Source organism: Phaenicophaeus curvirostris, chromosome 27 (assembly GCF_032191515.1).
Source record: "Phaenicophaeus curvirostris isolate KB17595 chromosome 27, BPBGC_Pcur_1.0, whole genome shotgun sequence".
Classification (NCBI taxonomy): domain Eukaryota; kingdom Metazoa; phylum Chordata; class Aves; order Cuculiformes; family Cuculidae; genus Phaenicophaeus; species Phaenicophaeus curvirostris.
In genome coordinates, this window is record NC_091418.1 from 945,793 (window position 1) to 970,057 (window position 24,265).

General features: G+C 50.7%; 1 long non-coding RNA gene across 3 annotated transcripts in view; it reads right to left on the reverse strand.

The window, feature by feature from the left end:
• The window catches only part of LOC138731632 (uncharacterized), a 153,228-nt gene that overhangs the window by 33,336 nt on the left and 95,627 nt on the right, over window positions 1-24,265 (reverse strand). For all 3 annotated transcript variants that reach the window (XR_011339183.1, XR_011339182.1, XR_011339184.1), the window contains one exon: window positions 23,318-23,491. This is a non-coding gene — a long non-coding RNA (uncharacterized lncRNA). The remainder of the gene's footprint in view (window positions 1-23,317; window positions 23,492-24,265) is intronic.

The window sequence follows — 24,265 nt, forward strand, 5'->3', positions numbered from 1 at the left end:
ACTGGGCGTGGAGCACACGGGCTGGTGTCAGCACACTCTCCATCCAGAGATGCTCTGGGCTGGGGTCGTTCACTGATGAAGAACCAGCACCAGCTCTCACCCAGCTCAGGCCTCCTGCACGAGTGCAAGTGCCTCTAACTCGCTGCGATTTGCCCAGCTTCAAAGGATGTCAGAAAAATAAATAGTCCTTTAGATTATTGAAGTGTGCTCCAGCTGAGGATCTTTGGAAACTGCCCTGCGTGAGAGATATTAATGAGTTACATTTTGCTGATAAGGAAAGTAAACGAGGGAGAAAGGACAAAGTGATTTACTTCAGCATTTTGCTTTCTTGCGCCTACGCTAAGCTCTGAAGCTCAACCCCAGCCAGGGCGATGCTTGTTCTGATGTCAAAACACGCTCGTGGTCCTGAGCTGTGCCACCTGCTCGGGCCAGCCGGGACAGCTCGGGGAGGTCTGGGTGAGCTGTGCCCAAATGCAGCTTTGCGTGAGCAGCGAAGGCCCGGAGAGGGGCCAGGGCGCTGCCGCGGCGGGGTCTGTGTCTGTGGGGAGGCCGAGCCACAGCTGGGCTCTGTCTGCAGCCCGGATTTACACAGTGTCTAGGCAAGACTTTGAGAAAGGGAGGACACGGACACATGGCCAAGATAATAAGTCAAGCACTGAAGACAACGGCAAGAGCCCAGCCCAAGGTGCCCATGCCCTCGGCACCTGCCCGCCGGGCACCATCTGCAGCCGCACTCCATGCCAAGGCAGCGCTGCACCACTTCTCCGCTGCAGAAACATTTATTTGATCCTACACCACTGCTTTCAAGATGATTAATCTTTGCCCGGCTGTGTGTTTAGGCTCTCCATAAAGGCAGGTGCATGTGTTCATGTGCTGCTGCTGTCAGGGCTGTTAATGTAAGCGTCTGTTTTACAGCCCAATTGACAGCCGTATTGTTCTGGCAGGGTTACAGCTCTGACATGTGGAATCAATCTTTTTAACCTGTCAATTAATCAGTGGGCAGCTGTCAGCCCAGCTGAAAGGCCTGAAGGACAGTGCCCTTTCAATGGATTATACTGGATGCTCGGCAGAGTAAAATTGAACGCTTCAGTTTTGAGAAACTCTCCCTGCATTCAGAGCAACGCTCAATCTCGCTTTCATGGTGAGGAGCAACGACCAGGCCCTCCTGCCTGAAACCAGGCAGAGAAGGATGGTGGTTTGGCACCCCGGCTGTGTTTAACGTCCCGCAAGAGACGTCTCTGAAACACACTCCTGCTTCCCTGCTCCTGGCCAGGCCAGGGAAGGTTTGAGACACACAAACCCACTTTCAGAGGGTGTCACAGTGAGCAGATGGATCCCCCAGCCCACGCCTGGGACGCAGCAGCCCTGTTTTTGCTGGCAGCCACGTTGCCTCCTGAGCCTCAGACAAGTCCCTCTGGGCTTGGCTACGTGAGTGTGTTTGCCTGAGCTCCCCCAGCAGAGCTTCTTATGCCTCGCTTAGAATCCAGAACAATGGGAGCCCCTCCAGGTAATTTCCCCTGCAGTTCCTGCCTAATTCCTTCAGGGTTTTGTCTTCCCCACCACTTTTGCTATTTCCGAGGAGCTTTCTCAAACCAATATGAAAGGGCACCTGCAGGAACCAACACTTGTCTCTAACACCATCTCCCTTTTCTTACAACAAATCGGGATTCTCTCTATCACCTCTGGGTAGACAACAGCAAATATCCCCCCTATAGTGACTTGGAGTGGCCACGGTCCCCTGGCAGCGAGCAGCTCAGAGGAAACAAAAGCATGACCTTGAAAATAGCTGCATTTCCCCAGTCCCTTCAGCCTAATGTACTGTGGTGCGAGTTGAGCGGCCACTAATTTGATTCATATGAGAAGCTTGACCTTATTCCACCAAGTGTTTTCCAGCCTGGATTTCTCTAACTGCTTGTTTATAGAGAGTATATGGAGCATTTTATGTTTTTTTCAGCTGTTTAGGAACTTGATTTCTTCAGGGCAGTTCCGAGGGAGCAGGGCGCAGCCTCCCTTCTCAGCCGTCAGGATGCCCAGGCCACCTCCCTGCTCTAGGGTTGGGAAGGGAGAAAGGATAATTTATGTGCTGGCTGCATCGTTAGGTGGAGGTGACTCCAAATGCTATTATCTTTGTTTAGCAAAAATAAGGAGCAGTTAGTGCTCCCTGAGCAATCTATCTTAGGATCAAAAGGCTACGGAGGCACAGAAAAGCTCTTCTCCAGCCTTAATCTCTCAGAACCATCATTTTCTCAGCTGAGGATGGGCAGGGACCTGTGTGCCAATGCCTTTCATGATGATTTTAAATGACTGATCTTTCCGAACTGCTTTTTTCCCTTGCCTGCCACACAGACACGGATAGATAAGGCACTTATAGATTACTCCCGTGTCAGATGGCTTTGGACAATTAGTCACAAGCTGAGGAGTATCCTCATGGTTTTCAGCAAGGGGAAAACATTAAGGTAATCAGGAGTTTGCAGGTCTGGATGCCAATCACACAACAATGGATGGCAAATTGGAGACAAGCGCTGACCATTTGCATCACCCACCACCAATTATTTGCTGCAGGGTCCTGGGGAAACCTGCATAAAAAGCAGCTGGAGATTGTCAGGACTTTGACAAAAGCACAACAGCACCTTCGGAGGGAAGCTGGATGCCAGTGAGCAGCATGGAGCGTGAAAGCAGGCTGGGTAGGGGAGGAGATGTGCAACGAGAGCAAGTCTGGAGACAAACCTCAGGAGGGCATTGGCTCGAGACCTCTCGGAACAGCCTACCATTTTCCCTTGATTTATTCTCACATTGCACTGCAGGAAATAGAGAAATATTATCTCCTGTTTACCACTGCGAGCTGAGATTAAGCACCTTGCCCAAGGTCACAGAGTGAGTCCGTAGCACAAAGTAATTGCCGGAGCCCCGTTCCCGCGGCCCCGCTGATGCTCAGAGCTGCCCGTGCCCTGGTGGGTGCCCAGACAGACCGAGCTGTGCTTGGAGAGCCCGGCAGCCCCTGCATGGAAGGCCTTACAGACAAGTAAATAGTAACTGAAATATTTTCATCAAGGGCCCTGTTACAGAAAGCAGCACCAAACACAAAATTTGCACCCGACTCTCTTTTAATCAAATTGAGCTTTCAGCCTGGATCCTAAACCACGCTATTCAGAAAAGATGGCAAAAAGATTATTAATCAGGAGGAGCAGAAGCTCAGAGAAGTCATTAATAGCTATTCTTTTGATACAAGGAAACAGAGGTGACCTGCTCTAGAGCTCAGCTCCCTCCTCCTTCCCCCCCATCCCTAACACACCTTCCCTTACCACAACGCTCTGTGCTTTAACCCACCTCGCTCAGCAGTAGCGTCTTCAGTTGTGAGCGGTCAGGAGGATTTTAGGGGGATCAGAGCCTGCCTGTGCTGGTTCGAGCACCAAGCAGGAGATGCCAGGGGAAGTGTGGAATGGCTTGAGTCACACTCAACATGAGCCCAGACCAAGCCTACTGGGGTGACCACATCCCCTCAGGGCTCTGCAGGGCACTCAGGCTGCACACGGGGGTTGCTCAGCCCTGTCCCCCACTTCTTTCAACCCCAAAGTAACAACTCTCTCCTGCTATTCTGCTGCTGGCTTGGATGGAGTTGCTCCTACAGATAATTTAGATGCCAAACATCCTCTCCTCCAGCACAAGAAACAGGAGGATTTTAAGGTGAAATTGTCAGATCAAAGTGAGTTTACAGAGCTCCTTTAAACAAATTTTTACAATAATAATTTCACTGTGCAGTGTCTGCAATAAAAAGACAATAGATTAGATAGCCACAGAGTGAGCCTGGGGTTGTAAATCACTCGCAGGGCCTCGGTGCTGCTTTGCAAGCATCCTGCACTCTGCCTCGCATGGTTTATGGTGTCATCCGAGTCCCAGAATCCCCGGAGTGAATTACAGCCTTGCAGGCAGCGGGTGGCCATCTATTATCCTACATGTAAACAGGTATTCAAATAGCAGCTCCAGAGCCTTCTCCTTGGCATTTAATCATGCCTGTAATCTAACCCCAGTCCTTGCCAAGGTCACAGCTCTGATTGCTCTTTCTCCAGCGCTGCAGGTTTCAGCCAGCAGCAGTGACAGCCTCAGACAAGCTGATTGTCCCCCAAATTAACTCTGATGCTCTGACGAGAATAATTCAGTAGCAACATGGTCTAATTGCCAACCTGGAACCCACCTCCATCCCCACGGCAGAAAGGGAGCCTCACGGGACAGCTCTGAATGCCCAGAGGTGTTCAGCCTCCATGGTTGGGACTGGACCTCCTGCAGATCTGCTGAGGGCTTTGCTGCTCTAGCAGGGACCCAGCCATTTCAAACCCTGTTCCTAGCCCCTAATCCTAACTCTGCCAGAAAGAGACCTCTGCTTCCTTTCCCTCCAGATGGAAGGAGCTCTTGTCTTGAAAGGCCAACTCCACTCTTAAATAACCTTCCCCTCCCAGCCAGTGCTAAGAGTGACCTCCTGGTGGTGTACGGACCATTTGCTCCGCGATGCTCCTACTGCTCGGGAGCTCCTGGAGGTGCACGGAGTGTTGGGCCAAGACTCTCTCTGCCCATCCCAACCCCCCGCACCCCTTCCAGCCTCTGCGGGAACCTGCAGAGTGGAGCAATGCCTACCCGCTTGTCAGGTTGATTTACGAGCACATCCCGCCTTTTCCCCTACGCCTCAGTTTCTCTCCTAGGACTCTGTCTCCCAGCGAGGATGACAGAGTTCCCAAGTACAGGGAGATGCAGTCTCTGCAAAGTGTAACTCGGAGCATTGCACATGACACAACAGCCCGGGCACAAACCCATCTGGCTCTTGTGCTGAGCTGAAAGTCAGTGAGATTTGAAGGTGCTCAGCAAAGCCTTTAAAAGGATCAGGTCCTTGAAGCGTAATCAATATCCAGTTCATCATCCTCCCTCCTTCCCTTTCCCCCGTGATGCCCTTCTAAAAAGCAGCTGAGAAATTCCTCAGTCACCGGCCAACCAGCAGGCAGTAAATCTGCAGAATATAAAGATGATTTTCATTTCCACCGGGCTACTCTATTTTTCTCTCTAAATATTTCAGGGGAGCTCGATTCATGGCTTCTCCTTTGGCGTTCAAAGAAAATAATAATAATTTTTTATTTAAAAGGTAGAGAGCAAAGCCCCGAGCTCCGGGGCTCTCTGTGTTGTGTTTCAAATGGTTCCCAGCTTCATTACTAGCTCTAAGCAAGTTCCGTATACATCACCTAGTTTAATTCAGCAATATCATCAGTGTCAATGGGTATCCAGCGGCTGCCGGCTATTGGTCATCTGGACCTGACACAAACTCAATAAATACTCCATAACCCCTGACAGCCGCGAGCAGATTAGCCCGGAATGAACGATTGCCCAACCAACACCTGCTGAACCAAATCGCCGCCGTGAGTGATGGGCCTGCGCCCAGCTCTGACCACGAGTGAGATCAGGGGAAGAATGATTTTATACTTGAAGAAAAGAATTAGAGATGGGGGCTGGAGTGATTGGAAAACCTTCGCGAGGCTTCGCGCTCCTTCCTGCCTCCCCCAGCCCTGCCGGCAGCCGCCAGCTCCGACCGTGGCACGCTCCACGCTGACCACACCGCTTCAACAGCAGCGGCAGCTTTTATTATTCTAGCCATTATTTACGTCCCCATCAGCAGCTTTATTTCATATCCCAGTGTATTATTGCTGTAAATTATTATTTTAAACTCTTTGGTGAGACTTTAACCACTGCTTAAAAAATAAGCACTTATTTAAAGGTAACATTTTCCAAAGGGCTTCAAGAGGCGTAGGTGCGCCAGACTGAGAGCCTCCACCACTGACATCAGACCAAAACCTCAGCTGGAGCTCAAACCACGGCGCTTACAGACCTTGCTTTCCTTCCAGAGAGCAACTGTGGCTCCTGCTCACGCCGCCCTGACCATAGCTAGAGGCTGAGCCTGAGCCTGGACAAGAGGAGGCTGAGGGGAGACCTCATCGCTCTCTGCAGCTCCTGAAAGGAGGTTGTGGGGAGGTGGGCGCTGGGCTCTTCTCCCAAGTAACCAGCAATAGGATGAGAGGAAATGGCCTCAAGTTGTGCCAGGGGAGGTTTAGATTGGAAATCAGGAAAAATTCCTTTACTGAAAGAGTGACCAGGCTGCCCAGGGCAGTGGTGGAGTCTCCAACCCTGGAGGGGTTCCAAGACCATGGGATGTGGCACTTCAGGACACGGTTTAGCAGGTACGATGGTGTTGATGGTTGGACTGGATGAGCTTAGAGCTCTTCTCCAGCCTTAGCGATACCATGATTCTACGTTTCTAAAGGCTTTGCTGAGCCCAAGCCCCACGTCCTTTCCTGTCAGGGTGAGGATAGCTCCTAGATGAATCCAGGGCTTAGATCAGGCACTGGACAAGGTCTCAGCAATTTAGAGGAGCTGAAGCTCTGCTGCCTGCTGGGATCCTGCATTGCTCCTCACCTTTTTTAAAACATTCAGCTCCCAAGAAAGCCACAGGTAACTCTGCACGCTGCAAACCCAGCTCAGCGGAGCCAAGTCCCCACAGCCTGGCCCCATTCAGCTCTGAAAACATGCCTTTTACTTTGTCAGTGCCTCAGTTTCCCCCCAGGCTGGGGGACTCTGCTTAAAGACTTCTGATCTTTTTCTCCAAAACTCTACTTTTTCAGCTTGCCTTCTTCCCCTGTGTCATCTCAGGAGTCATTTCACACCAGAAGGAAAAACCTGGTGCAAAACTTGGGCTAAGACTCCCAATTGTGCCGTGTATAATCCTGCCTGTCTCCAGCCCTGCCACTCACTCATCCACTGAGATGCTGAGCTCCGTGCTCCCTCCAGGACTGGCCCCTAGTGCGTATTTCCCAGCACTCGGCACGACCACAGCCCTCGCCCGAGATGGAACCCGTGCACCCTACGGCAACACGAATGGAAGGAGAACAGCCCTGCTTGTTTTATCATGTTCCTTTCTGTCTGCTCAGAATTTGTCATCGTTTTCACTACTTGGAATAGCTGTCATTCCACTTTTGGCTCTAGGATCCTGTTTTGATTCCAGCCCTTATCGAGTTTATCTAGAATCCTTCTGCTCATTTAAAAGGAAAAAAACACCCCACCCCATAAAAACCTCTTATTGGAATTGCTTTGAGGAGTTTGCCCGAGTCAGAGCCCAGCAAGCCCTGCGTGGGTTTGACGCACTCCAGCCTAATCGACGTCCCCAGCTTTGAAGAGCTGTCTGGAGCAGGGGCCAAAGTCTTTCAGAGTAATGTGATTTGCTGGAGAGCCACAGTAGAGGCTTGCAGAAACACTGATGCTTCCGCTGCCAGCTTAAATCAGATACCAGCCTGACCTCAGCAAGCGGTGCCTTTTCCTATAAATTTTGGCATCACATTGAGTTACATCATTCGTGCTGCATTATGGGCTGTTACAGACAAGGAGTCACGCAAGTTAATGTGGCATCTGGCTGGGATTTAAAGGCAAATGCACAAAGCTGGAAAATCCAAATCCCCCTGCGCCCTCGGACACCTGTGGCTGCTCTGCTCGCCCGGGCAACTCCACTCCAAGAGGGATGCGCTGCTTTGCAGGTAGAAGTCCCCATATTTACTTCCAAAGGGCCTCTCCTCCCCCCACCCTTTTCTGGTTTTGACAGGGAAGATGAACAGTAATTCTTCATCTTTTGGACGCAGAAGCTTGCTGACTCGAGCTCCATCTGGGGGCACCATCTGGGGATGCCACCAAGCTCAAGCGAGCACAACTCCACTTGGAGAAGGCAGTGGGTGACGTGGGGAGGCCCCGTGCTGGTCACCCCTCTGCCCTGCTCACAGCCCCGTGCGACGGGCAGGACACGGATCCCAGCCCCCTGGATCACACCAGGGCCGTGCAAGGACACCAGCCCTCCCAAACGCAAACCCTGTGTGTGCGCAGCCTCCATCCAGCTTCATGTACACGAGGGCTCCCCAGAATTCACAGCCAGGCACAGTGGGCACACGCATACCCATGGGAGGACATGTGGCAGGTCACACACTCCCACATAGAATGGCTTGGAAGGGACCTCCAAGCCCATCCAGTCCCACTCCTGCCACGGGCAGGGACACCTCCCACTGGATCAGGGGCTCCAAGCCCCATCCAACCTGGCCTTGAACCTCTCCAGGGACGGGGCAGCCACCCCTGCTCTGGGCAACCTGGGCCAGGGCCTCCCCACCCTCATAGCAAAACATTTCTTCCCAAGATCTCTTCTCAATCTCCCCTCTTTCAGCTGAAAACTGTTCCCCCTCATCCTTTGCCTGCAGTCCCTGATCCAGAGCCCCTCCCCAGCCTTCCTGGAGCCCCTTTCAGCACTGGAAGCTGCTCTATGGTCTCTCTGGAGCCTTCTCTTCTCTAAGCTGAACAACCCCAACTCTCTCAGCTTGTCCTCATACAGGAGGTTCTCCAGCCCTTGGATCATCTCCATGGTCTCCTCTGGACTCGCTCCCTGTCCTTCCTGTGCTGAGGACTCCAGAATTGAATGCAGTTACACACGCTTTCACATGCTTGTGCCTCACTAGACCTGGATTAATCACTACAAGCCAGTTTGCCACTGAAGCACAGAGATTTTCCATTGTGCCAGCATGCTCCAGGCCCCCCCGGCTACCCATCCATCTCAGCAGCTCATCACGAGTCAGGGCTCCCTCGGTCCAGCACAGAAGATAATGCCATGCACCCCACGGGCAGGCGGATGAGCCCTCAGTGCAGGCACGAGCCATTCTCCTTCCCATTTGCTTCCCAGCCCGTGACGTTACTGACTGGCAGCCCTCGGAGAGAGCAATCACAGCTCACAAACGTGCACTTCTCTCATTCCTGCTTAATTTGCTCCTAGCTGCTTTACAGAACCCCTCACCAATTAACCAATTAGTAGCTAATTTAATTTGCTCCATCAGGACTGCAGCTCACTGAGTGCCGGGGTGGATGCACATGGGAAGCGCTGGCTCCGCTTGCAGCCACGAGCGTCGGGGCTGCCCCTCTGCAAGGCAACCCAAACCCCAACCACCCTCTGCGTCCTTCCCTGAAAGGCCGAAACAAGCACTTGCCCTGGATCTCAGACAAGACACTGAACACCTGCCTCCCAAACCCAGCCCTTCCAGCCGTCCTTGCCTGGTTTCTCATGGAGATCTGCAAGTAAAGGCAGGTCACGAATGCCCATTCGGCAGCAAAACCAAGTCCAGCCTAAACGGGCCTGGGGGATGGTTATTTTGGATTTTTTTTAGAGGGAAGTGGCACCATCTGAGTTTCGCATTTCATCTTGTACAGTGGTAGAATATTACACGTGATAAAACTTTTTACTCTGAGTCATTTTCCTTCATCTAATTCCAATTTTTAGGCTATGCCAAACTATTGATTTTGTATTTTACACAAGTCCTGTCCATTGTAATACAGAGGGAGCTTGGATTCTCTCAGGAAGAAGCTCTTTTGTTGTCACCATCCCTGCCCAAGCGCCAGCACTGGAGGCGAGAGGCAAAGCATCACTGGTGAGCATCCAACACGGGGCAGGAGTTTCTGGCCTCCTTCAACCACTTGCTGCCTTGAAACACCATGATCTTAGAGACACAGTGGGATGGGAAAGAGATGATGGGTGGGGAGGAAATAGACCATAATATTCTGAAGCACCCGGTGAAAAACTGCAAATGAATAGCTACATTTTCTGTCTACCAGGCTCTGCCTTGAAAGAGTTTTTCACTGTAATTGTAATTGATGTTTTCCTTCGTCCTTGTAAAATGGTTTAGTGGTTTGGAAATGATTTAAAGGAGGAATAAATATGCAAAACCAGAGCAGGTTTCTGTCAGGCTGCAACTCCTTCCTCTGCAGATGGACTGCGAGGCACCTCACACAGATCGATATCTTTAGGGAACAAATAATTTTGTCTAGCTGATGTGACATCCTCAGAACATTTCTGATCTAACACTAACCCAGCCAAAGTATATTTAGTGTTGTGGGTGTTGCATTAGATCAATTTTAGGCCAGTGCTGCTGGAAACTCATCTAGGGGAAGGTTGGATACTGTCTGCTGGCCTTGAGAACAAAGCTATCTTAATTTTCGTTACTATTTTTCAGTTGGTGGAGACAGCTAATGGGTGAGTGTGATTGCACACATCCCTGCTGACTCACAGGTCTCACCTACTTGCTTTAAAAGCTGGCTAAAACGTCCCACCCTCCTTGCTGATCCAAGAGAAAGGACCTTCCTTCAGAATAAACCAGAGGAGAACCCAACTACGGAGAACCCAGTTTATAGGGGACATGGGGAACACAGGGTAATGAAGAGTTTGCCTAGAAAGTGCCTCTGACTGCCTGCAAGGAGCCAAGATTATTAAAGTCCTTCAGCCCACGTTATGAAGAGCTCATGGGACAAAAGCAGAGATCCAAAGATTCGAGGGACTCCACAGAATGACCTGGGACCAGCCTCCCTGTGGGCATGACCCTTCTCTACACCACGATGACCGTTTGAGCTTGGAAAGGTCACACCGATAGGATCAATAAGCACATCCCTGGGCACTTCCCTGGAGGCCTCCGAGCTCCTGAAGTCTATTTCCCACGTGGTCAGAAATGGATTTGATGGCTTGTCAAATAAGCTGCGTAAGACAGGAAAGAGGGTTTAGAAAAGGCTGAGAGGGAGCTTTCTAGATGCCAGCAGGGTGGCGCTTGCTGACTGAGTGCCTATGGAAATGAGGATATTAATGAAGCAGAGTTTGTAATTGAATGGAATTCATGATACAATTAACAATGCTGAGGCACCTAGAGCCTGGGTTGGGTGTCTTATTTTAAATCTAAACAAATAACTAAATTAATGCTACCCTTAGAGCTGTTTTTTTTTCTGTAACATAGCCAAGGCCGAAGTAATTTACTAAAAATAATGAGTGTGGCTCATTGAAGACCAGCAAGGCTCAGGAGACAGCTCAACGGGGCTGTATTTACGAACGGATACCTTCCAGATGTCATGGTGATGGGTAGCGTACGGCAACCAAGAGAGGAGAGAAAATAACTTTGGAACCCAGAGATGCCCCCAGCCCCGAGTGTGCCCACCCAGGGCGGGACATGCAGCACGCTGCCTTCCAGCTGCCTGGCAATGCCCGCTGGCCACAGCCTTCCTGGGAGACGGCGTCTGCAAACGCCACAGACAGTCCAGAGATGATGGTGGTGTTACTATTATTATTATTCTTTTAAAAAGTTACTTCTGAAGACTGCTGTGCTGGTGACATTCCCTTCAAACCGCAATAACTAACCTGTCACAGCCTACAAACGCTGACAATACAGCCCCGTGTGGGGCTGACTTAATCAACCTCATTTACATTCATTTTGATTCGCTCAGGCATTGAAAAACATTTCACGGGGAAAAAGAAATAAGCAGGAACCTCTCCAAGCTGACATGATGTTTGCTGATATGATACGAACGGACTTAATAGCAGCACGTATGAGAACATGCATTCCTTACAATATTTGCAAATGGGCTTCTTTTTATTTACTTGCAATTTTTTTTTAACCTTCTTCTCTTCTGTGCTGGTGCAGATCCAACAGCTCGTGTCCTTCCTGTGCTGAGGACTCCGGAGCTGAACGCAGGGCTCCAGGTGGGTCTCACAGAGCGGAGCAGAGGGGCAGAATCCCCTCCCAGCCCTGGTGGTCCCACAGCTCTGGATGCAGCCCAGGACAGGGTTGGCTTTCTGGGCTGCAAGCGCACATTGCTGGCTCACGTGGAGCTTCTCAGGGCTGCTCTCAATCCCTTCTCTGCCCAGCCTGTGTTTGTCCTGGGATTGCCCTGTCCCACGTGCAGCACCTTGCGCTTGGCCTTGAACAACATGAGGGTCGCACAGTCCCACCTCTCCAGCCTGTCCATCCCTTCCCTCCAGCGTGTCGACCACACCACTCAGCTTGGTGCCATCAGCAAACCTACTGAGATTGCCCTCAATCCCACTGCCTTTGGCAGAGATGTTAAACAACTGGAGGAAGAATCAACCTGTCTGCTGCCTGTCCAACTCCCCATCCTGCCCCACAGGCCATTTTGGCAGAGGGGCTGGCAGGACACAAGTATGATTCTATGATAAACCAAGGCTCTCCTTCACATTTCTCTTTTTTGAGTTAGCCTTTGAGCTGGTCTTCCTACACCAGGACAGTCCAACATGCCCAGTGGTGAAGGCCTGGCTGGGTGCTGGTTTTGGGCCCCAGTAACTCACCCCATGGTGCCGAGCAGCTGAACCTCCCCCAGGGGTGCTGGTAGGTCCCTCTGATGGCCAACAGAGTCAGAGGTGGCAAGCGGCCTTGCTGGCTGCCTTGGATGAAAAGCATTGAGTGCACTTTGAGCCACCGTCTTGAAAGCTCCCAAAGCCGCACTTTTAATGCTCCGTCCATCCCTGTCCATAAGGTTCTGGTGTGTCTCACGTCCCTTTCCTGCCACCACCCAGCAGCTCACACCAGCTCCTGTAGCAAACACGTTACTGGGAGCCGCATCGCAGCCTGCACAATGTTGGAGAAACCCTCCAGGGAAAGCCAAAAGCATGAATCACAACCGGGCTAAAAGTTTATCTTACCTTGAAGAGTGATAAACACACAAGGCACGGTGTTTTTGTTATTTCTGCTGAGCTTTTTCCTGCTGACAGTGGTTTAAAGTAAGTTCCCCTTGATTTACATCTGTCTAAGCTTGGAATGGAACAGAGCGAGTTTTAGTAGAATGGGATTCTGCAGACGAACACATGGGGCTCATTTGGTTTCTCTTATCTGATTTGCATCACAGAGAGAGACAGTTTAATTTCAAGCACTGCCCCTGAGCAATCAAGAACAGGAAAAATAAAATAAAACCCCAAACCCTGAAAAAGTATCACGATCAGGCGAGCTGGAGAGGTACGTGGGGCTGGGAAACCATCCAGAAAGGGGGATATAGTACCACAAGAAGGAAAATAATGCCAAGTGGCACGACATAGAGACGACGATTGTTTGCAACGCATGCAATCCAACAGCACTTGAGGAGAAGCTCAGAGCACTGAGCTGTGGGAGCAGTACTGAGCGGCCACAGCCTCCCCCATCACAGACAGCATCTGTGTGCTGGGAGCTGCTCTCCAGCAAGGACGTCACACAAGACAGAAAACACAAATCCTTCTGCATCATGATGGCACAGTGTCACCAGGACACAAGGCTCGAGGTTTAAGAGACTCCTCTATGCTTTGCATCCGTGGCACAGACCCCAATTAAAATTCAGACGTTCCAGCATCATCCAGGTTCAAGGGCTGCTAGCAGACCCTTTAGGCCAAAGACAGAGAGCAGGAGAAACACAAGGAAGGCTGTCGGGGGGTCAGCAAAGAGATTTTAACTGCTTGAGGGCCCAGAGCAACCTTGGGATTCTCAACATCCTCACCACCAGTGCTCTATTTTTAATAAGCGCATACTGTGTGTGGGTATTTATGCCGTGAGGTGTTTTCATGCTGGACGTGGTGCCAAGCAACACGTGGGCAGTTCAGCCCCTGCAGCCCACTTGGTCACAGCACGATCTCAGCCATCGCCGCATCCTGCCCAGCACAGATCCAGCCCTGCTCCGCAGGAGATGCGCTGAGCACGCGGGCAGAGCCACTCACACCAAGCTGCTTCTCTCTCTGCCCTTCCCCAGCTCCGAGCCCTGCGGTTGGGTTGCGGCTGGCTGTTTTTCAGCCTCCGAGATGTTTTCAGTCAAACACTCAGGCTGCGTCGCTCCCTCTCCCCCCGCCTCTCTCCTTGCTCTTGCAGCCACCACCCTCTCCAGGCTTGGGCAAATTGACAAAGCAACAGGATAGGGAAAATTGAGTTGTATCATTCCCCCTTGGGGAGTCTCACTTTGCTGCCTGTATTTGAAAGCACTCATTTCCTACATCTCTTGATGAGAGTTCCCATCGACCAGTGACCCCTAAATGCCTATGCCAATCAATAGTCCCCGGTATCTTATCGACAGGCCTATCGACAACGCTCCCCGCGCAGCAGAGCCAGGGTGGCAGCCAGCCACGAGCCGGCGAGGGCGGCTTCAGGAGCAGGGACGACTCCGAGCCAGTATTGACACCGTAAATGGAGACGGTTTACTTAGCGCACGGGGAAGATGCACCTGTTAAGGCAGCCAATAGATTTCCCTATTGTTTAACAGCCGCTGCAGGAGCTTCCTTTGCATGGTGGCAGTTGCCCCACAGCAAACACAACTGCTCCCCACACTCTGGACTTCAGTGAGCAGGGGCTCCACGACGGGTGAGTCGATGTGTGCAATCCCTTCCTGGGATTCGCGGGCCTCTGCAACGCGTTCTTGAAAGCGGCAACTATTTTTGTCAAGATCTTGCTACTAACATACCAAGAACTCTCTCCTTCCTTCCCTGTCTCTTTTTTTGGTGCATCTTTGCATCTCCTTAGCTTCCAAATGTCTGCAAGCCCTTGGTCTACCACCAACTCATGTGGTAAGTGGAGATGCTGCACAGAACGCAGGATGAAAGCTCGAGAGCTTCACACCAGGAAACCGCGGAGCCCACCCTAAAAGCATCAGTGTTGTGGGCTCCTCCAGTTGGCAAAGAGACTGGCACCCCGGGATGGACCCAGAGCCTCCCTGCCGCTGCGCTCCCTTCGCTTCGCTCTCACCCACCTCAGTGCCAGTGCCGGGTGCAGGAGAACCACGTGGAGCAGCGCCCGGTGTTTACAGCCAATCCTCCCAGCACACGCCTTCACAGCCCACCACTCATCCCGGCGAGGAGCCAAGAGGAAAAAATGAAAGAATATTGAACTTCTAATGCACTGTAATTACCAAATGATCCTATCTCAGAAGCAATGGGGCCCCATGGGATTTATTGCTGTATTAACAGTGGTTTTCCATTGCATTACTTAATGAATAATGTCTAGGCTAATAGTACACCAAAAAAAAAAAAATAAAAGGGAGAGAACACAACTCTAGTGTAATTATTATTTCTTCTAATGCAGCCACTTCTTACATAAACACCCATCTCTCTTTATTGGGTTGTTGTTTAAAAAATGTTTCCTATTAAATTGCCATCGGTGCGAGGCGTATATCATCATCATTATTTTCACTTTTCCTCTGCAAGGATATTTTCCCACCCCCCAATGCTTTCTCACACCCAACTGACCACTCGTGGCCCTGGTGCCGCCCTCGCCGTTGCTACCTGGCTTCTCCAAAAGCCGCAGAGATCTCAGCTGTGCAAACAGCGGAGCCTCTGTTTATTTTGGTAGCCTCGCAAAATATTTATGGAGAGTTATTCGAGCAGAAAGGCTGAATGGAGATCATTGCGATGTGTCAAATTAAAGAGTGCTTAATGCTGCCTAATCTCCTGGTAATTACTGTTGTGGCAGCGGATGGCATTAGTGCTGGGTAAGAAAGCTAATGATAGTCAGACAGGAGCCTGGCTGGGTGTCAGCGCCAGGCAGGGTGGAAAGCGAGCTGCTCTTATCGGGCAGCTCCGACAAGTGGGGTGTTTTCTCTACTCATGTTTCTCAAAGGCCCCCCTCACCATCTCAGCAGCATCCTCACAGTGAATGTGGTTATTTGTACTGTGGGAATCACAGACTAACAGCATGGTTTGGGTCGGAAGGGACCTCCAAGCCCATCCAGTCCCACCCCTGCCATGGGCAGGGACACCTCCCACTGGATCAGGGGCTCCAAGCCCCATCCAACCTGGCCTTGAACCCCTCCAGGGATGGGGCAGCCACCCCTGCTCTGGGCAACCTGGGCCAGGGCCTCCCCCCATTCACAGCAAAACATTTCTCCCCAGGATCTCATCGCAATCTCCCCACTTTCAGTTGAAAACTGTTCCTCTTGTCCTTTCCTGCCCTCCCTGATCAAGAGCCCAGGATACAGGTGGCTTTCTGGGTTGTGAGCACACGCTGCTGGCTCATGTTGAGCTTCTCATCCACCAGCACGCAGCCCTTCTCCTCAGGGCTGCTCTCAATCCCTTTCCCATCCAGCCTGTGTTTGGGATTCCAAGGTCCTTCACCTTGGCTCAGGGCACTTGGCCCTGTTGAACTTTATGAGGTTCACACAGCCGCACCTCTCCAGGTCCCTCTGGGTGACATCCCTTCCCTCCAGTGCGTTTACCAGGACACACAGCTTGGTGTCATCAGCAAGCTCGGTGCCCCCAGTCCCAGTGCCAGGCACCTCTGCCCCTCAGAGGTCTCAGGGCACTGCACATGCCGACGGAGGGAGGCAGCCTGAGCCCCACGGAGCTCGTCATCAGCTAAAACAAAGCAAACAAGGCTGCTTTATTATCTCCATTGTAGAGCTGGGGAATTAAAGTACCTAGAGACAGAGAGACCCAGCAAATAATAATAAATGCCACTTGGAACTGCTGATGCTTATCTGAACTTTGCAGAGTTTGTGTCACACTAATTACCAGGGCTCTGTCTGATTAGCTCTGCGCTCGCTCGGGGATTATTGTGCCTATCTGGGCATCCCACACTCAGATCGTTGCTGCCGTTTGTGCGTCAAAACCAACCACCTGTGGGGCAAGAGGGACTCCAGTCCTCACAGCTTGTCTGCTTTTTGACCTTGATGAGGTCCGCAGCGAGTGGAAAAGAAAGAGGGAGACAACTGGCTTGGTGGGTTTTGGAGGCACGGCTGGACCAGCCCATACAGACACGTATGTGGAAGAGCCAAGTAGTTACTGGAGACATTTCCAAGTAAACACCAATTTTGTTCCTTATGGACTTTTCTTTCTCTGTTAAATCATGAAATCATAGAACGGTTTGGGTTGGAAGGGACCTTAAAGATCACCTAGTTTCAATGTCCCTGCCATGGGCAAGAACACCTCCCACAGGATCAGAGGCTCCAAGCCCCATCCAACCTGGCCTGGAACACCACCAGGGATGGGGCAGCCACAATCATAGTCCTGGCTTTCTGACACCAAACCCATTTCCCTGGCAACAAGCTGTGATGTCAGAAGAAGCTGATTCTGACATCTTCAGGGGATCGAGCAGGAGCAGCTGATGAATGGCGGGGCAAGAAAAAAAACCTATTTGATGCCAACTACCTAGTACCAGCACTGGAAAGAAGAGCTTTCTGTGCTCTCCCAGACACACAGCCCCAGACAGAAAACAGAAAAACGTGAATCAGCATTGTCCCCATCACTGGTAGCTTTGCAAGCACCACGGCAAGTCAGCCCCTTGCTAGTGTAGTTCTTGGGTGGGCGCCCTTTTCTCCCACCACTGACTGCACAGTGGAGTCACAGCCCAAGATTGTGGCACACACCGAGCATCCCAGGAACTTACTGAGAGCCTCGGGATTCTCCATCTCCCACTGTCTGTAGGACGGGAGCTGGGGAGAAGCCCCCCAGTTCAGGGTAGAATGTGGCAGGGCGGGATGTGGGGAAGGGCTCGATGAGGGGAGCGGGGGATGAACCGGTCTGTTCCAGTTACGGAGCTCAGAAAGCGAGAGGTTCATCATTAGCTGTCAAACAGCGGTTTTAATCAGCCCTGCTCCTCGGCGGAAGATAGATTTAATATCAAGGCACATTTTCAGAGCCATTAGTTTAATTATGACAGGTGTCTGCAAACTGGATGGCTCCGCTTTCAAGCTATGAATGACAGTGTTTAATTCTCTGGGCCCACAGGGGCCACTAGGGTACTTTACAAAAATGAGCTTCCATTAAAGCATAAGTGTTTCTTTCTTCGTCCCTTTCTTCTCTTATATATATATGTGTGTGTGTGTGAGTGTGTATATTTCTCTCCTTTTTGCTCTCTCTCCTCTGCATGCTTCAAAATGAGAGGTGATCAGAAAATCGCCCTTTAGCGGAAGGCAAAATAATTTCCATTACCTGCTAGGACTGATATTACAGGTTAGAAAGGCCGTGCCTTATGTTCTTTGACAAGGCAGAACAGCAATTTGCTGCTTAACCTTTCCATTATCCAGCTGCCTTTGGTGTTTTCAAAATAAATAGGTAAATTGTAACAAATAACGGAAGCTCTGGATGCCTGTAGTGATGACCCAAGCAGAGATTAACGCCAGGTTACTCCAAGCCCCTCCAGCTCTGCTGGAAGGTTGCTCAGCTTCAGCATCCAGCCTGGGCTAAGATCTGCGCTGTTTGTCTCCACCTCTAACCAGCACCATGTATGGTGAGGAAGATGCATGCGGTGCTCATCCTCCTGCAGTGTTCAGCTTTCTAGATCACAGCACTTATTTCAAGCACCCAAAGCCTTTGCCTTGATCTTGCTTCTTAATATAGGAGCAGTTTTACATTGGGCAGGGAGGGGTAAACCTACTGGGATGTGACTTTTTTACCTTTTGGGAAGATGGGATTAACTTTGATAGTGGAAATGTAGGGGGTCAGCAGAGCGACAGGCTTCCAAGAACATTAAGCTTTAAGAAATGTAGGAGACAGAAGAAAGACAAGGTATGAACACCCTGGCAGAAAGAGTAGTGAGCCTGTGTATTAATGGACACTGAATACTGAGCACAAGGAGTCCCAGTCAGGGTAGAAGGTTCAGATGAAGCCTGTAAAACATCCAACCCCCCCCTAATCAATGGAAAAGTCAACAAGACACTTTCTTTCAGTTCTGGTACTCAGAGAACCAGTTGTTTCAGGGCACTCCACACAGAGAAGCAAAGAGTTCTGCCCTTCCTGTGGTTTCAGGTGCCCTCTGTCCCCTGGTTCCTCACCCACCAGCTGCTCCAGAGCAACAGCACTTCCAGGGATCCAAGACATCTCCTGCCAGAAGCACTCAGTCTCCAAGACAAACTGCACAGGTTGAGCTTTTTTAAGGGCTGGGTTATTTTCAAACTCAGCTCCAGCAGGCCCTGCTACTTAGCACTCAGCTTGTATAGTTCCTTAAAAGCAGGACTCCAGGATGGCTGCATTAAAGCGAAGCAGCCAAAGTAACTCAAGCCTTCCCACCTCCCGCACCCAGGCCGGGCTCCAAGGAGATGAAAGCTCCTTGCTGGCTTGGCTTGGCTGGTGGCAGGTGGGGTTACTGGTACCAAGTGGAGCTTACACCGGCGTTTTAAGAAAACCAGAGGACTTGGTGATCCTCCAGACACAACAGCATTATAGTTCTGCTGACAAAGGACAAAACAGAGAAGAAAGGTTTCTCTGGGTGACAGCAGTTGATGCCTGGCTTGCCAGCTCCTTGTGTCCACCCTGCATTTTTCAGTACCGCTCTGAGAAGCCCTTGAGTGATGCCCTCTGCTTGCACCCCAGACCTGGCAGTTTATCAACTCACGGCTGACAGCCCCGTGTCCCCTGGCAGAGCACCCCTTTTCCTCACGTTCTCTGAGCAGCGGATGGATGTTTTCTCCTAGTGGGCTCCCTTTGTCCCATCACATCCCACCAGTGTGTGTCCCTGGACACGATGGGGATGAGGGAGAACGGGAGCCAGCCTGAGCCTTGTCCATTGCGCAGGGAAGGTCAGGGGGCACCAGAGCAGCGTGTGGCTGTGCTGCTATCCTGGCTGTACAGTGACCTCTGCTGCAGAGCATGCAGGAAGCTGCAGCTGACGCACATTTCTGGAGGAGAGGAGCAGCTCACACCCTTGACACCACCTCAATCTCCTGCAATGCTCATCTGACCTTTGTTTCAACCCCGGTGTTCCTGTTGTGCCTGCCTGTAGCCTCCTTGCCTCGTTCTTGGCTCCTGCAAGGGCAGCCCCATCATTTGTCAGCTCCTCGATCCCTGCTGGGAACTGCAGAGAGCAGAAAAGGAAATTAAAGGGTACAGCGATGACTGCTGAGCTGCCTGGGACATGCTGCAAACAGGACCTCAGCAAGGAAAGCACCTCCCAGCTCTCCCAAGGCAAAATTCATCCAGATCGGAGTTTTGACCCTGCATCCCAGCCTTGCCCCGCTGCTCTGCCATCCGTCAGCCTCACGGCTTTCACTGCGCAGCTCTGCAATGAAACTAGCTTGCAGTTTTCCCAGGGAATGCTCCTGCGGAGGAGAATGCCAGCCTGGCACGCTGCCACACTCCCTGCGCCGGGCCAGGCTCAGGGAGGTGCTGACACAGCAGCAGCAGCCAGGGAGCCAGCGGCGCCTGCCAGCTCCGCAGCTCGGCCGCCCCAGGAGCCCCGGCTGCGAGGGCACTCGGCGAGAGAGCCCCGCGCCAGGGTCTGTCGGCACAGGGAGCCCCCGAGGCCCTCACTTCCAGCAGTCTGGAGTCTCTCAGTGTTTCTAAAAGGTCAAAAGGAAATATCACTTCTGCTTTCCACCCCCCTCTCCCCAAGTCTGATTCTGAAATGTTTCAGTCTCCAGCCAGACCTAAATGCTGCTCTTTCTTGCTCCTAATTCACAGGGTTCCTTGTTATCCCCACATGTCTGTGACCTTTCTGTCATGTGCTTGGAGCTGATGAATGGTGGTTAAGACATGCCAAACTCATTCCACTTGTGAGACAAACCACCAGCCTCAAAAGGCGTCAGGGAAATCACTTCCCATCCAGCCCTTCCAGCCCTTGCTCTGAGCACCAGAGGCATCGTTTTGGGTATAAACCAGCCGAGCTCCAGGTAGAGCCCACTGAGCTCCGCTGATTTGTGCCCCCTCAGTATCCAGAGGAGACACCTGGAGACCTGCCTTGAGCACTGACAGAATGTTAAAGTCTTCTGGGACTTCTTTTTTTGCATTCATTTACACAGTGAACTTGTTTAAGTGTCGTAGCCAAACTCCTGCATGCAAAACTGCTCTAGACAGATACCGGCATTCAATCTTAAAGAGGCTTAAAGACTTGTAGAGGGTGTTTAAAAAAGCACGTGGCACCCAGCACGAGCTGGTTTTAAATCGAAATCAAATGTGTAATGTGTTTGGGAGCTTCTGTACGGTGCTCTAGCACCACCTGTTATGCCCACAGCGGCTTTGTAAACACGGCCGGTGGGTGCTAAACCCCCAAAAGCCACTGGGATTTTGTGGGAAAGAGACCTTTTCAAGATCCATGACCAAAGTTAGCAGCAAAGTTGATTCAATTTCTGCATAACTTCCCAATTACTTAAAAAAAAAAAAAAAAGTGCACAATGTGTCTCTCAACACACAGTTGTGTCCTCCCCCCTTCCCTTTCATCCTGTTTGGAAGTGCCTCTGCCTTTGTTCCCCCGCAGAAGGACTCTGGCAGGTTCCAGCACAGGAGGGATCTGGGAGAAACAGCCGAAGTTATTTAAGTCCAAACACATAAAATTACACATATTCCAAACAAAGAGCATGGGAACTTGGCAGAAGGAGAGGGTGTCGAAGTTACCAAAGCAGCCATAACTCAAGAGTTGACAAATGATGTGGGTTCGAGATGAATATTTACTCTGGTATTAATAATACAAACCCAGAGCGTGCAAACCACTGCTCTGCTACATCACATTGTCTTCAGTGCCCCCAAGTCACTGAGGGCTGCAAGGACCACGCACTGTTGTGGTTTAGATGTTTCAACGCCTTTCTTGCAATGTTTTGCTGCAGAAAAACCCATAATCCACAGGGAAAGGGATTCCCCTGCTAGTTTCAAGGCTACCATTGTTTCTGAAACTCTGTAGCTGAGAGGCATTGAATAACACAGGGGAACTTAGAGAAAGCCTACTGGCTCCAATCAATCACCCTATTGCTGTGCTGAAAGTTGCGTCTCCAAATCTTCTCAGCTTTGAGAAAATCTGAGTCCATGTCAGCTGGTGCGAGTCTAGGAATCAGACTGCCTCTCCCCAAGAGCCCAGCAGCAACCGCTGACCTTTAGAGCTGCCATCAAGGCACCACAGCTTCAAGAGCAGGTCGAGAAGGGTTTCAACACAGCAGCTAGCTTACGTACCCCAGGCAAAAATCAACTCAAGGCTTAGGCACCATCCAACTCTCGTTGGAGTCTTCCAGAACCAATACAGAGATCCCTAAACCTCGTGTTTGCTTTTGCTCTGGAGATAAACTTACCCCACAGCGAGGAGTCCATCATGCTCAACAGCCCGCTGGGCGCTTATTGCCACAATGAAACAAGAGTAAAAGCAAAGTAAAAATCCACTTGTCACATTGCAAAGTGGAATTAGCCACCTGGCGCAGAAACCACTAAGCGCTCTTGTGGGGGAATCTGTGAAAGAACACGTCACTGTGGGCTTCCACCTCCCTCACCTTAAATGCTATCAAGGATCAAGTGAGGAACAGTATTTGGGCTATCCAGCCTTCAAATGCACTACCAAAAGAGAGGACCAGCTTTAATATCTACACAAAGTCACTAAAAGAAATAAATACTGCAGTTCCCAGGACCTAGAAGATGCTCTGGACACGATTACTTTTTGGCTGGGAAAGCTGCTTAAGCGCACAAAAGGTTTATCCTTAAACTTCAGGCTGCAACAAGGGAGATACCAGAACATTTGTGGATCAGCTTTACTAAGGCAGCAGCCCTTCTTCCCTTCCTCTTCTCCACACAGAAAACACACAGCAAAACTACATAAATTATCAGCTTAGCCATGAAATAGCATCTTCCCAATATTACGCAAGGATTACAGCAGACACTAGGAAATGAAACTGTGCTAGAGAAACACAACGGCGCCAAGATCAAGAAGGTGAACAATCAGCACTGAGATATAGGTGGTCAGACAGAGCAGTGCTAATCCTTGAGCCCCTCACCACCAGAAGCCCCACTCATCACTCTGGAAAGGACTTAAACAGAGAGGTTTGTGCTGTGTTTGTGTGGCTGGAGGTTAACCTGCGCTCTAGGAGATACTCACCACCCAGCCTGGATGATGAAGTAAGAGTGGTTGCTTCTCAGGTACCTGCTGCCCACGGTGGGATAGGGTTTCTTTCTGGGGAATGACTCAAGGAAGCCACAGAGGGCTGCGGAGGAGCCTCGCTCCCCACTTTGGCTGCTGGGAGAGCCTGGGCACCACTAGACACATGTGAGGGCTGCAGCCTCTCCTCTGCAGTCGGACGCCTGGGCCATAGACACCTCCAATGCACTCAGGTAAAACTAAGCTGAGGGCTGTCACAGAGAAAGAACTGGCGGCACAAAGCTTGAAAAATCCCTCAAGGCTTTGAGCAAACACAGCCCCACATTACGGTTTCTGTAGCATCTCATTATTTAAGTCAAAACACATAATTTCAAGAAAGCTGACTCAGGGCTTTTCACGCTCAGGGTTGCCAACTCTGTATGCGCACAAACGCTTTTCAGAGGTTCTGATCACCTGCAATTCACACCAAATTGTGGGTAGGTAGCACTTAAACCAGCAAGCCTGTAATTTCATTTGCAGTCGCTGTTATATTTCCTGCTTTCTGTTCCAACCTTGATGTTTTTGTGGTCCCAGATAGATGCAGCAAATGGAAAAAAACACCATTCTGCTCCCATGCAAAGCTGTTTTGTCTCAGAAGAGGTGGTGAATTTTCATGCCTGGTGGAAAAAACCCAACCCATAATCCTAAGCAGAAAGCATTACCTGTGGCAAACAGGCTTCTGCAGCAGCACAGGGCCACGCTCCCTCGGAGAAACTGGCAGGAATTTTCTTAAGGTCATGCTCTGACTCCAGGAGGGACAACATCAGGTTTTACAGGCTGGCAGCTGAGTCACCTCGTAGCTATTCAGCAGTGTGAGCTTGTTCATTTGTCTTTCACTAGAGTTAAAAAAGAAAATAATAAAGAGGGAGAAGAAGAAGGAAAAAAAAAAAAGACCCATCAACACAACTACAAAGATCAACTCTCTAGAAAGCAAGCTACAATATATAGGTTACAGCTTCCTGCTAAAACAAACCCCCTCACAGTATGATTTCATAGGCCATGCTAATTATTTTTAGGGCAAGCATAATAAAACCCAGGTGATTTGCCTTTAGCAATTTCTTCTTATCTTCACACAGCTCCGGATCATTTACCCACATGGCAAGCAATTACAATGAGCCCTGCAGTTCCGAACAGACAGCTTTTGTCGAAACCCGGCAAGAGTACACAAAGGTTAATATGCTTTTGCACTACAAAAATCTGGGCATTGTCTTGTGGGTTGTAAGACGTGCTCGTGACATGCTGAATTCAGCTGATTTACAAGATCAGCAAAACAGGAGGTTTTCCCACTGGGAGCCTTTTTCTAACTATTTCCTCATCAGGAGGTTGGCGTGCAGGTCTCTGATTTGCCAGGCATCTGCTAGGAGCACGGAGCCGTGTCCCAGCCGGGAGTGCGTCCCATCACTCCATGGTGCTGCCAGCCAGACTGCACTTCAGCAGGAAAGGGAATCATGGAATCAATAAGGCTGGAAAAGCCCTCTAAGCTCATCCAGTCCAACCATCAGCCCAGCCCCACTGTGCCTGCTAAGCCATGTCCTTAAGTGTCATGTCTACACATTCTCTGAACCCCTCCAGGGATGGAGACTCCACCACTGCCCTGGGCAGCCTGGTCC